The 13,537-nt window shown below is 49.7% G+C and overlaps 1 long non-coding RNA gene across 2 annotated transcripts; it reads left to right on the forward strand.

Annotated features, from left to right (window-relative positions):
• The first annotated feature begins 96 nt into the window (after positions 1-96).
• On the forward strand, positions 97-13,276 carry LOC119521541. Of its 2 annotated transcripts, none has more exons than XR_005214370.1 (5): positions 97-230; positions 4,666-4,850; positions 8,908-9,037; positions 10,755-10,947; positions 11,122-13,275. It is a non-coding gene; the product is annotated as an uncharacterized LOC119521541 (long non-coding RNA). The 2 variants fall into 2 exon arrangements; XR_005214371.1 differs by lacking the exon at positions 97-230 and adding an exon at positions 2,761-2,932 and having other exon boundaries at positions 11,122-13,276.
• The last annotated feature ends 261 nt before the right edge of the window (positions 13,277-13,537 follow it).

The following is a 13,537-nucleotide window of genomic DNA, read 5'->3' on the forward strand; positions in this document are numbered from 1 at the left end:
AGATGGAAAAGAAGTGGTTTCCGTCTCTTGGAGCTCACATGTGGTGGTGGTGGTGGTGAACAGGCATTTAAACATGTCTTGGTTACCTATAGGATCTGCATTAGTTTGGAGGTTTGGTTGCAAGTGTCAGAAAAACCATTCATATGGTCTTAAACGGCAAGCAACAGGAGGAAATCTATCGACTCACAAAACTGGAATTGGATCAAGCAGAGCTTGATGCAGGGACTCAAGTAAGTTTATCAGCTCTCTTGCTCTATCTGTCCCTCCATTTTTCTCCCAGCTCTTTCTGTAGTAGCCTCATTCTTTCTGCTTTTGTAGGTGGGATTTTTCCCCCCATGATGCTGGCATACTGTTCACATTTTGTAGTGATTTTCACCAGTGTTGCCTGCAGCTCTTTCCATGTTGGAGACGTGCCCCCCCCACACACCCAGGCCTTACTGGGCAGGTGGAGCTGACCCCAGCCCCCCCAGCTTCGGAGCTAGAAATGTGACCCAGGTCTTGCTGTCAGTGCCCCCCCGGCCCCTGGCTTCTGCGATCAGGCCAGGGATGTCCGGGGGCCTCACTGGACCTCAGGGCGGTCACCAGGATCGCAGGCTGTGACAGTGGCTGGAGCCAGCTTTGCACCACCCGGGGAGGGGGAATCCAGAGCCGAGACCCAGGGAGACGAGTCCTGTGATGCTGTCTGCGCCAGTTTGAATGTATTGTGTCCCCCAAACGCAGGATCTGGGGCTGCTTCCCCTCCTGGCCGGGCCTGGCCCCCTCCAGGGTGCAGGGGGACCCTGCGGGTTGTGTTTACAGCCGTGCCTCGGGCCTCCCAGGGCCCCTCCCCTCCCTCAAGGGACACAGGTTCCCTTTTCATGCGGGAAGAAAGCTGCCCGCTTGTCCCCAGGAACAGCCAGGCCTTGTCCCCTCTGCGGCGGCTCGGCGCCTTCTGCGGGGTGGACAATCCGGGCTGTGTCCCGCGGCCCCGGCCTGACAGAAGCGCCTTGGCCGCAGCCCAGAAGCCATGGGGGAGCCGGGCCTGCGAGGCTCGAGGCTGGGCCCTCGGGGGCCAATCTGCCCAGGGCCTCCTGCTTCCCTTCACCGCCTGCTGATTGGGAGCTGCGTGGGCCGAGAGGACGGTCCCAGGCTAGGAAAGGGGTTCTGAGGGCTGCATCTGAAGGATCGGGCCTGGTCCCTTTCTCATGGGCCTCCTCACTCCTGGGGGTGTGAGCCCCATAGTGGGCTCAGAAAGCAGCGGAGTCAGGGGCGGGTGTGGCCATCCTTGACCCGGAGCAGGGGGGGCTGGGCAGAAGTGTCCCTGCTCCCCACCGCGGGCTCCTGGGGCTGCTCCCTCTGATCGCCATAGCCCTGTAGGTGGGGGCTCGTTCTGCACCCGCTGTTACACTCTGCAAACATGCCTCGCACGCAGTGACAATGCCAGGCATGGTTGTCACTGTCCTCCTCTCTCAGGTGCAGAAGCCGGGTCGGTGGTTAAGTGACCCACTCAGGATGGCACAGCTGGCCAAGCCCGGGGCCTCCTCCCTGGGAGCCCGGCTCAGAACCGATAGGCTCACAGCTGCCTTGGCTCCGGCTGCTGTTTCTTCTGCCTGGAAAGCTGTTTTCTTTATTCAGACAACAACTATTTGTTGTGTTCCCACTCTGTGCTTAATGGTGCTCTGACATACTAGAGGGGAAGGCAGACAAACTCGTGAATGAGGAGGAAGTTAACAAAGCTGATAGTGCCGGCTGCTGCCAACAGCTGATAGAGAATTACAAAGGGGGTGCGGTGGAGGGAGCCTGCTGGGCACTTGAACGGGGTGGGGTGGGGTGTGTGTGTCAAGGAAGGACTCTGAGGACCTGAAAGACAGGTGGGACCAGCTACGTGGAAACCAAAGGGAAGGAGCCTGGGCCGAGGGCAGAGCCCGGCAAAGGCCCTGGGGTGGGGTGAGGACGGCGGGTGAGGAATGGGATGGGTTCCTTCCGGCACTGGTGAGCTGGGGGTGTGGGACTGTGGGAGTGGGCACAGAGCGGGAGACATATGGGCACTCAGGGGTGCTGCCAAGAAGTGAGGGAGAGCCCCCATGGGCTTTACATCACTAGACTCAGTTGTCCTGTCTGGGAATTGGTCCAGAGCAGCCACTTGCTGCCAAGTACCAAAGCCGGAGAGGAGTCATGGGGACAGGAAGACATGGGGTCTCTCCTCAAGGAGAGGGAGGGCTGCCATAGGAAGAAAAGTCAAGCTGCTGCATGTGGCCCCAGAGAGCAAGATCGAGCCTGTTGTGGGAGGTGGGTTTTAGGAATGTTTCACAGTCATAGATATTCAGGATGAGAAGGGTCATCATGAGAGGTGATGATCTGCCCGTCACTGGCAGAATCCAAGAGGAGTGATATTTGGAGACAGAATCTGGTAAAATGGCCAACCGCAGGGAATGGAGCAGAGAGGGCCTGGGTACTGAGGCAGGGGGGACTAGCCGACTCTTGGGTCTCTCTTAGCGGTCTCTGTGCCTCTGAGCCTGGAAGGACATCCACACTGGGGAATGGGCGCACGTCCCCTGTGGGCTTGGACCTTGGGTGCCTGCCTCGGATTGTGCTGAGCCGTCGGCCGGAAAGTGTCTGGTGCTCGATAAATTTTGTCACTTGATTGATTTCATTCTGGCCCTGGAGGGAAGTGAAGGGAAGATTTCTTGATATGAGAAGGCCAAATTAGGAACAGATGTCTTTTCACGCTATTAATAGGCAGTTGGGGAACAATGGGGCTTATTTTTTAAAGGAGCCTGCAGCGTCCTGGTGGCCGCTGCCCATTTGAATGTTTCATGCTGGAGCATTTCGGATTCTTGGTGGTGGAGACTGGAGCTTTGCGGGGCATGGTGGCCTTTCCCTGAACTTCTTTCAGGCCAGGAGCCAGGGGGGCTGAATTTAACCTCTTCCTCCAGTCTTGCTCCTTCTCGCGGTAAGAGCCCCAGAATACCCTGTGATTTTGATAAACGTGCTCAGCACAGTGTGATTTTCTAGAGAAGGGCCAGTAGGATGAACAAGACAAGCACTAATTGGCTCAAGTCATCTTTTTACTCTTCGTAAATACAGGAGTCTGAGGTTTGGCTTTCAGTTAAATGAACATAAACCACCATGAAAGCTGTTAGTAGCATTATTCACCATCACAACTGTTGAAAATTGAAATTGTCAATTACCGTGTGTGTGCATGCTTTCTCTCTCGATTGCAATTTAAAAACTAACACCAGTTAGCTCATTAAAAATAATACTAGTGAGGAAAATGGCTTTTATTAAAAAAAACCGAACCAATGTTTTGCCTTAATGTGTTCCTTTAAAGAAAGTAAAGTTAATTATGGTTAAATCTGACTTAATTTAACATGGTAGATTGCGTCTGTGCTCTGTCCTGTCACGTGCACAGAACCCGGGAGGAGGATTGTATTCCGGGGCAGGTGCTACCTCTGAGCAGCCAACATGGGCATGCAGGTTCCCACCTGCCCGGTGCACAGGCAGGAGCCCGGCTGCAGGTGCCCCAGCTCCCCCAGGTGGCTTTTGGTAATTTTTGAAGCAGGCCTGGGCTTCTCCATGGGGACTAAGTCCTGCAGGGGCATCTGCCCTCTCCTTGTCACTTAGGGGTTGTCTCAGACACAGAAGTGGCTGCTTGGTGAGTGTCGTGGATGCTCATGGCTACCTGGACTCTGTCTGGGGCTCTCTCTAGCTACGGAGCATGCACCTGGAGATGCCTGGGAGTGGACGCCCCTGGGAGGGCCTGCAGCTCATGGCTGATGGGAGTTGGAAATATGCCTGATCTTCCTCACCTTTTGGGTGTAACCACTCTGAGGTGTGTTCTGCACAGTCCCCTAGGTGAGCTCCAGTTGCCCACGGCAGCAGCCTGCTCAATGCCACACCTCCGTCTCCCTCCCCACTTCCCTATCGGGGCTTGTGCAGAAACCCTTGTCCCAGGATGGGTCAGGGGCTTGACCTGGGCCTGACTCCAGCACGCCCCAGTCCACCCCACCCCACCACTGTGCCGCTGTCTGCCCATGGGCTGCCAGGGCTGGGCAGTGTGGAGGTGACATGAAGGGGGCTGAAAGGCACATCGTCAGCAGGCTTCTCCCGCTGGCCCATCATCACAGGTGCCTGCATGCTCAGTAGGGGGGCATGTTTCTCTGAGGCTGAGGCTCTGAGGGGCTTTGGGGAAAAGTGCCTCTACCCCCCACTCAGGCCAGCCACTCTGCAGTTTAGGGTGAAGCCAGGAAAAATCTCCAATTGGGTGTAAGAACTCATATAAGCCACACACAGGGTCAGCTATTGCCAGGAAAGTCATGCCTGATGGAGGTGGCTCCTAATAAACTATGGCCTGCCGCTGTTGCAATGGCACCTGGTCTTCCTCTGTAAAGTAGCATCTCTGTCTCTGGGGGCCCTTCTCCCCTCACAGCATGAAGTTTGGGTATGGGGTGATGGCTGTCAATGACATATGTGATCTAAGCTGGAAAATCAGCATCTCAATGTGGATCCCAGGGAAGAGCCACTCATTCCACCATCTCTAGGGAAGCTGGGGACTCGTGGTCCAGTTACTGAGAAGGGAGGCCTGAGAGAGTGATGCTGAGCTGGGGAGACAGTACTCATGGTCCCCGTTACCTCCAAGGCCAGCATCCGTCCCCTTTGCCTGATGTCTCCTTCGCTTGCCACCAGGGATCCTGACGGTCTTGCCTGCATTGACTGTAGCAGTTGCAGCCTGTCCTTTGCAGATCTCTTCTGGGTCAGCCTTGAATGCCACTTGTCACCAAAGCATCCTGATGAAGCATCCTCAGGGAAACCAGGCCACAGAAGGAATGGAGGGATGAGAGCTGTGGCCCCTTCAACTGCAGCACACTCAGGTTGGCTTGGTGGAATGGTGGTCGTGCTGAGCTGTTGGCTAAGGGTGGGTTGGAGGAGGCACTGATCTGCTCAGAGGGATGAAGCCTGGGCAGTGGGAGATGCTTCATGCTCATTCAAACATCCACTGATGCCCAGAGCTGAATCGGACGTGATTATCCTGGTGAATGGCAGTGATAAGAATAGCCCCAAATTTCAAACCTGTCTCTTGACCCCCATGAGCACACAGCTTCTTGTCAGGCCTTATATCCGGATTAGAGTTTGGGGAAAGGGGCCACCATGGAGACAAGACATGCACAGGCTCGCCATTCAGCAGGCTCTGAAGTCTTCAGGGAGCCCAGCTGGAGTGGCCACAGCCACAGGAGAATGCCTGCACTGACCAGCCCACATGTGTGTCCGTGGCTTGGCCTCCAGGAGCTGCCTCGGTGTCCATCCATTCCCAAGCCCGTGAGGCTCAGTGTCCCTTGTTCCCAACAGGCCCCTTCTGCCTGAGTTCCCAGAGCTGGCTTCTGATTGATACAGCCGCTTTATCCCACCTCTGCCTCTGGACTAGCTTCTGGGCTAGTGAGCATTAACATTAACCAGTCACACTGTTACCTGACCACATGCTGACCTGCTGCAGAGTGTGATGATGGGGCTATACATTTGTGTTCGGGCTGAGGCTATTAACAAATAGTCTAACTCATTGATTTTGATTTTTAACAATCAAAAAGGGATTTCTCTTGACCAGAAACAGGTCTTTTCACTTCCCATCTTTCTCTGCCTCTGTGGGGGCTGTCACTCCCACATCTGCTTGTGTAAGGCCTAACTGATGTCTGGAATCTCGAGTAGTTTCCTGGAGACAGATGGCATTGATTTTTGCGTTTGTTCCATTATGCATGTCTCTCACAAAATATTACCATCAGCTTTTGACATGGAGCTTCTGAAAATATCAGAAACAATTTGATCTGTGACTCTAAAAAATACATGGTGGGCATGAGGAGAGTTTCAGAGAATGGAATATTTTTCAGACAACTGGAGAATTTTGGAGAACCACCGAATTGCTCCTTTTTGCATGTGATCTTCTTGCCTCTTTTGCTTCTGTAGTTTTGACAACTTGGTTGTATTTTAGTAACTTCAGCTTGAGGGAAGACGCTTGACCAGCACCCACGTTGCAGAGCAGTGGGGCGAGCACTGGGCCAGGAGTCTGCAGCTGTGGCTCTGCCACCAGCTCTCCGCAATCTTGGGCAAGTCAGTTTCCCTCCTGTGCTCTCACTTTCTCCGCTGCTGACCTGGGGAGGGTGAGCCCTTTCCTTCTGCATCTCAGATCAGTAAGATGGCGGGAAGCTAGCAGGCACCTGGACATGTGCCTTATGATCATCAAGGGGAGACTCTGCCAGCTCTTTCTCTTGGTGGGCACAGCCCCCTTGAATTACTTGATCTTGAGCAGCTGAATGGCCCTTCTTATCACGCACAAAAGGGGGTGCCATTGTCCTGGAGAGGTTTCCAAGACCTCGGGTCCTGTCGTCACAGAGTCCAGGGCTGGTTGCTGGAGAGGAAGGGGCTTATCTTCAGGAGCCTCACAGATCCCAACCCCCTGAGGCAGTACACAACCCAGGCGGTAGCAATGGTTCGTGACGCTCAATTACACACGAGGATTCTGGAAAAGTACACTTCAAAAACTGGCTGTTAGGGACCAGGTGTGCAACTCAGGCTGCTGCCTTCCAGGGCCCCCAACTTCCTGAAGACCTTGCTGTGCATGTCCATTCTTTCTGCTTTGGGAAGCCTGGAATGCTGGGGCTGGTGCAGATACTTGAAGAAATTGGCTTGGACAGGAGACATTTCGCACTGGTTAGAGGGCCAAACTAGCGTGAAAATCCTGACTGGCAGGATGGCCCGAGGCAGTCAATGTTGTGGAACACCTGCCCTGACAAGAGGCATCTTCCCTCCCCTGATTAGCACCAGAATGTGGGCACCACAATGGCGGGGACCCTGCCTCCTTAATTTCCGGGAACCTCTGGAGCCAAGGCACATGCACTGTGCTCCGTCCATTTGTGCATTTGGTCTGAACACTGGGCCTTGCACACAGGGGGATGAGCACAGCAGCAAAGCCAACTTTGGTCCTCTTCTCCCCACCTGGAAGTGGGTCTCCTGTGAATGCCCAGCATCCCTGCAGCCCAGCCCCATGGGCCAGGCTGTCTGTGCCATTGCTATGAGAGTTCACCCCAGAACCTGAGAGCTGGCAGGCCCTGGGGAGGGCCTCTCATTATACACATGGGGAAACTGAGTCCCAGAGCCTGGGAGAGACTTGCCCAGGGTCACACAGCGAGGCCACCGTCTGAGGCTCTACCCACTCTCCAAGCAGCTGCTGGACCTCAGGGGAGCCATGTTGGCTTCTGCCAATACTGCATTTACTTCTGAAGGGAGTGGATTGCTATGGAGGAGAAATGGGGGGAGGGAAGTCAAACCCTCTTCAGGGTGATATCACAGCCTGACATGAGGTTAGTTCTACCTAATGCCCACTTCCCCCCAACCGCAAGGAACCTTAAACATTTGGAGCTGCACCTGGCCAGCTACGGGGGCCCTGTGCCTGGGAAACACTTCTGTGGGCAGGAGGCCTGCTGGCTGGCTAGGAGGGGGGATTGAGCCCTGCAAGGGGGGTGATTCCTGCCCCCTTTCTTTTCTTCCTTTTCCTTCAAAAATGACGATTATTGGTTTTACAAAAATGATACATGATCATGAACTATTCAAGCAGAAGAGAGAAGTAAAAAGGAAAAAAGAACAGGAAAGGAAAGGAGAACTGACATTTAACATCCCACCATCTAGACCTCAATGTTAAAATCAGGTGGTGGCCATTCCAGGCTTCTCTCCAGGAACATACACAGATACAGAAATAGAACAGTTTGATAAAATGAGATTATTTCACACATGCTATTTTAAAATAAAACTGCTGAACTTTGCTTGAGCTTAATAGAAATAAAACACCTAAAGTGAAATGCAAACAATGGTTGAAACTCAGGGAAATGTTTCTTCACTGCAAAAGAATTGTTCTTAAAATTCCCTCAGATTAAGAAAAACAGATTACAAAAAATATTATGAGCCAGGGGTCATTTTGCTTTAGTAATGTTTCTCTTCTAGACAATTTCAATTGGTTCTGTACTTCAAAAGATGTAGAAATTAACAGTTTTTTTTCCTGTTGTTTTTTTTTTTCTTTGTCAAAGATGCCCTGCCAATATTTGTTCACCAGATTATCCTTTCATCTTGTCTAAATTTTTAATGTTTGGACTCTCTTCTACAGTGTTATCTTTATTTCTATATTGTATTACATGTTTGTTATTTTTTCAAGACTTTTTTACTTCAAAGTATTTTTTTTTTCTATTTTGACGCTTTATTTTATTGTAAGGTAGTTTTTTTTTCTTTACAAGCTCTGTGCTGTGTTGCTTCAGTTCTTCATGCCTGTTTCTTGATTTTTATATTTGAATGATGACTTGAAAGTATACAGTTTTCCCTTTAACACAGCCTTTCCTTTGCTGTGCTCTAGAGACTTCGGAGTTGAGTTTTCCTTTCTATTTCCTGTCCTTTACCTATCTCCCCCATCCTCCTCCCCTTCTGCTGTGGCGTCTCCAGTCTCCTTTTCCTTTGGCTTTGATTTACCCGGATTTAACTGTCATTTACATTTGTAAGCTGCCTCCTGGGTGCTACATTCTCTGAGTTCTTGCATTTTCTTTGAGAAAGTTTGCTGCTGCTTTTACACCTGAGTGACAGATCAGATGGAAAGAACATTTTAGGTTTGTGTTTTCACTGCGTTTGTGGTCATTGCTCCTTTATATTCTGAATTGAAAACTGCTGAGGAAAAGTCTGCATCTAGCATGATTTCACAAAACCCTTTCCTCTGAAAATACTTCTTTTTCCCCCTGAATGCATGAAGAGTTATTTTCTTTATTTAACCATTACGTCTCTTGATGTCTGTCATTTTGAATAAATTTTTCTTGACCATGTGCATTTTGGATGTAAAGATGAAGTTCTTCACCTTGAAGAGAATTTCCTGTATTCTATCTTTAAATACTTTTCTTCTTTCAGTTTGCACTCAGTGGGAGGCTGGGCAGGAAGGAGATGAGTGTTGCAAAAGTGGAAAAGAGCGCCACTCAGAATGAGTCCACTCCAGGCACCAGCATCAGACACCAGACACCAGACATCAACAGAACATCAGGTGAAACAGATTCTGGATTGCCCTCACTCAGGAACAGAAGTTTACCATAAGATATCAGTAAACCACATCAAGTATAAGACCATAAGAAATATACACCTTATTCAAATATGGTAATTTGGGTTATTCTAGCCACAAAGGATGATTCAACATTAGAAAGTATGCTCATGTAGCTTACTCCACAGGCAGATTAAGTCAAGTGAGTCACTTAATAGAGACTCATAAGAGAGGCTGAAATGGCATTTGGCGAAATTCAAGACCCATTGCTAATTGAAAAGACAAGATGAGTGAGCATCGTACTTCCGGTCCACTGGGAGAGAGCCTTGCTTAGCCACCGGCAGAGGATCAGTTTGGAGGGTGACCCACTGTCCTGGTTGGCTGGGCCTGAGGGGTATCCTGGGTTGTGGGCGTTGAGTACTAACTCTGGGGTGGTCACAGGAAAACTGGGATGTTGGCTAGCGTGCAGACAGGCGGTGCCAGCAGACAGCAGCTTAGCAACAGAATAAAAGAAAGTTGAAGCTATTCTGCAGAAGAAATGAGATTTTCTTTTGTTCCAGAAAGGGAGGGGGAAGATAGAAAGAGGGGCAGAGAATGGAGGGAAAGGGGAAGCGGGTGGATGGGAATGAAGGGTACAGACTGGGGACACCAGCGGTGCTAGTGCTGCAGGTGACGCTGTGTGTTTGCAAGGGCCGCCTCAGAGCTCTGTCTCCTTTGCTCCCCATGGCGGATGCGGAGAGTGCTGGCACCTGCCCCGTTTGCTGGGGAGTCTCCCTGAGCTCAGTGGGAGCCCCCTGATGTGGAGATCGTGCCCCCTGCTCCCCAGGGCTGATGCCTGACTGACAAGGGGGTTACAAAGGGCCAGTGCCTCCTCTGCTGTGGGGAGCCCAGCCTAAGTCACCTCTCCTCTGCAAACCTGCCACATTCCCCGATGTGTGTGGGTTGAGGAGGGGGCTGGCTGTCCCATTTGGGTCAGTGCAGTGGACACAGAGGCCGTGTGCAGGCAGCTGATTTGGGGCACCGAGTCTCATCCAGACCTCAGTGGGTGAGGAGGCTCCAGCCTTCATCAGGGTGATGGAGACAAACACACAGAGACTCAACTGGGGCAAATAATTTGTCCACATCTCACAGGAAGAAGCAGCACTGGGATGGGAAACCTCATCTGCCGGAGGCAGAGCCAGGCTTTAACCTCTGGGATGAATGGCTGGGTGTGTTGACTTTGGGCTTCTTTCCCCAAGAAGGCTGTGGGACCAGGGTAGCTCCAAGAGCATTTGCATGTCCAACATCCTATACTACGCCAGCACTGGGGGATGTACTGTGGTTGCTGGAATGGGCAAGAGACCTGGTATTCCCCAGCCATGGGTGGATTGCTGGCATCTAAAGTGGGGGCGACCTGGTGGATCAGGACTCACAAGCAGGCATGGTTTCACACACACCTTTTTCTTTAAGAACAACATATGTGTTAAAGTGGGTTATCCACACCGTGGCTTGTTTGCATCCTTCTTTGCTTAGAAAGCAAACTCATTCTTCAAAAGGAAGCTTCTTCTCAGTCCTAAGGGATTAGCACATACTCTGGATTAATGGGGCCCAAATTAATGCGATTGATTGTCACGGCTTTTGGAAGCTGTGGTCTAGTTATACAGCTACCTTTTTATCCTGTGAGCCAAAATGAAGGACACATGGACTAACAAAAGATCTTTTTCTCACTTGTGCATTTATGCAGACAGAACATCTTAGGAAGCTAAGGAAAGCACAGCACATTTAACACGTCTCTGCTGTTGGGTAGATGAAATGACAGGAGATCATCGGAGGCTATCATGGGAAGCCCAGCGGGTGTGGTTGCCACTTGACTTTCATTGTGGAATTGGAATGATTCGGTGTCTTCAGCTCAACAAACGCTTGACAAACGGCAAAAGGTTGGGTGCTGCCCAGTCCTCAGGAGGGTAAAACAACGGATTCTATGCATGTTTCACATGTGGCTGGGCCCCCTGTACTTGCAATCACAATGTGTCACAGACAGATTTCTACAAAGCAAATAGGAAGTAGCTGAATCCCCAAACCCACCGTCTCTTTTCTGGTGTACTTCACAGGAGCCCCTTGAGAGCTCCAGCTTCCATCATCTCTGGAAGTTTCGCATCATCCTTGAAATCTGTGGGAGGCTGATGCCCCAGACAAGTCACCTGCGGAATTCAGGATCTTCATGTTCATCTTCAGCCACTTCTGGGCTAAGTTGGCAACAGAGAGGAGCCTTGGGATCCCTGTTTCACCTGCTCCGCCTGGCACATCCTCTTCCTGTACTCCGTGGGAACGTCTGTGGTTTCATGGTGCCGCTCAGCTGTAAACGATTTTATGTACTTACATTTGTGACTGGAATCCTGTAGGGCATTATTCTGATTATAGCTCACCATCCTTTTCAGCAGCTTTCAGAGAAGTAATTTGTACAACGAGATGAGGCTCTTCAGGCTGCAAGAATGTCAGGAATTCTCGGGCGCACCAGTGGCCCCTGCCTCCTGGAATCCACATGCTCTCGACTCTTTCTTAGGAGAGGGATCAAGGGTCTGGTTTCCCCAAACACTTCCCAGGGGAGATCCCACACAGAGCATGTTTAAATTGCCAAGCCACCTTGCAAAGGTCCTTTTCTCCCCCAAACTTCACTCAGCTCCCTTAAAAGTAGTTTTGGGTGAATTTTATGGTATGTAAATTATATCTCAATAAAACTGTTACAAAATATAGTGGTTTGTAAGCTACCTATAATCAAACACTGAAATGGATGTATCATGCAGGTAATCAGAGCTGTGCACCAAGGGGTGACCACGGGAGCTGTGGGCCAAGGGGAAGGTCTTGAGACAGACACTGAATGACTGTAAGATTTGATTAGAAGAGGTGTCAGAATTAAAATCTGGGGCCATCTGTCTAGAATGAGCTAAGTTGTTTCCTTCCTCCCTCTCTCTCTCCTTTCTTCCCTCCTCCTTCTCCACCATCTCTTTTATTTTTCAACTAATAATGGCCCTGCTCATTGATAGGGGTGGGATATTGCCAGTCATACTATAGTTTGACAGTTCATTCTTTGACGTGGACTCACTTCACATCCTCGTGGAGGATCCTGTGAGCCCCCGTATCTGGCCTTTGCCCGCTGGGAATTCACAGGCTCCGGGAAGAGGACACACCATCTCGAACATCAGTGTGCACTAAGGGGCAGCCCACCTGGAAGAGTGTGGGCAGCAGGCCGGGCAGGGGTCTGGGTTCCACAGCTCGAGGGGCAGTGAGAGGCTCTGTCCTGTGAAGGCACAAGAGGAGAGTGAGGTCTTCAATCTCGTGACCTGGGGTCACAGGTGCCAGGCAGTTGGTTTGTTCCGTGTTCCCTGGGTGGGGCCAGTGCATTTTGGGACCTGCCCTCAGCTGGGGCAGCATTAGGTCATGCGTGGGGTTTGCTGTGTTCTCCTAAAGTCACTCCTTTTTGACTTTCCATAGAACCTGATCTGGCTTTTCTGTCCCCATCATATTCTCTTCTCATAGAAACTTTTGTGCAAAATATAATCTTAATATTTAATTATTAGTATAAATTCACCTTAACCTTATAGTCATCATCAATCTACCTTTTCAGTTAATTTGTGTTGATTATAAAGAAGCTTATATGTATGGCATTTTGGTTTTGAAAGTTCCGGATCAAATGGCTGGATTTTCTGCAATGAGTCATTCTGACTAATTGTCTAGGATGCCCTTTCACAAGGTCTGGGTCTGGCTCTCATATTGAAGTTGGGTTGCAGCCGTTTAATATTTTGCATAGAAAACTGTTTTTATGTGTTCTAAGGAAATAGCCTACAGTGCTTTTTTCAACAGGTACTGTAAACAAAATGATCTTCAAAGGGCTTTCAAACACCCATATTTCATTGTTTTATGTAAATTCCACACATGTAAATGAAGGGGGGACATGATCTCCTATTTCTTACGTTTGGCAGAAGGCTACTATTGAAGTCTGATCCTTTCTCCTACTTTCTATGCTATATGTTATCTACTTTTTCTAACTTCTGCTGTTGAATGCTCAGTTCAATTATTTTTATTCTTTTCACTAATGAAATAAAGGCTATTAATTTTCCTCTGAGTTCACTTTTGGATACATCCCATGAGATTCTGTATGATTATATGAACAACTCATATTTTTCTCAATAACATACAAAATCCATTTAATTCAAGAGTTTTGTAGGAGAATTTTTTTTTTATCTTCATTTTATTGAGATATATTCACATACCACGCAGTCATACAAAACAAATTGTACTTTCGATTGTTTACAGTACCATTACATAGTTGTACATTCATCACCTAAATCAATCCCTGACACCTTCATTAGCATACACACAAAAATAACAAGAATAATAATTAGAGTGAAAAAGAGCAATTGAAGTAAAAAAGAACACTGGGTACCTTTGTCTGTTTGTTTCCTTCCCCTATTTTTCTACTCATCCATCCATAAACTAGACAAAGTGGAGTGTGGTCCTTATGACTTT

The sequence above is a fragment of the Choloepus didactylus genome, chromosome 27 (assembly GCF_015220235.1).
Source record: "Choloepus didactylus isolate mChoDid1 chromosome 27, mChoDid1.pri, whole genome shotgun sequence".
Classification (NCBI taxonomy): Eukaryota; Metazoa; Chordata; class Mammalia; order Pilosa; family Megalonychidae; genus Choloepus; species Choloepus didactylus.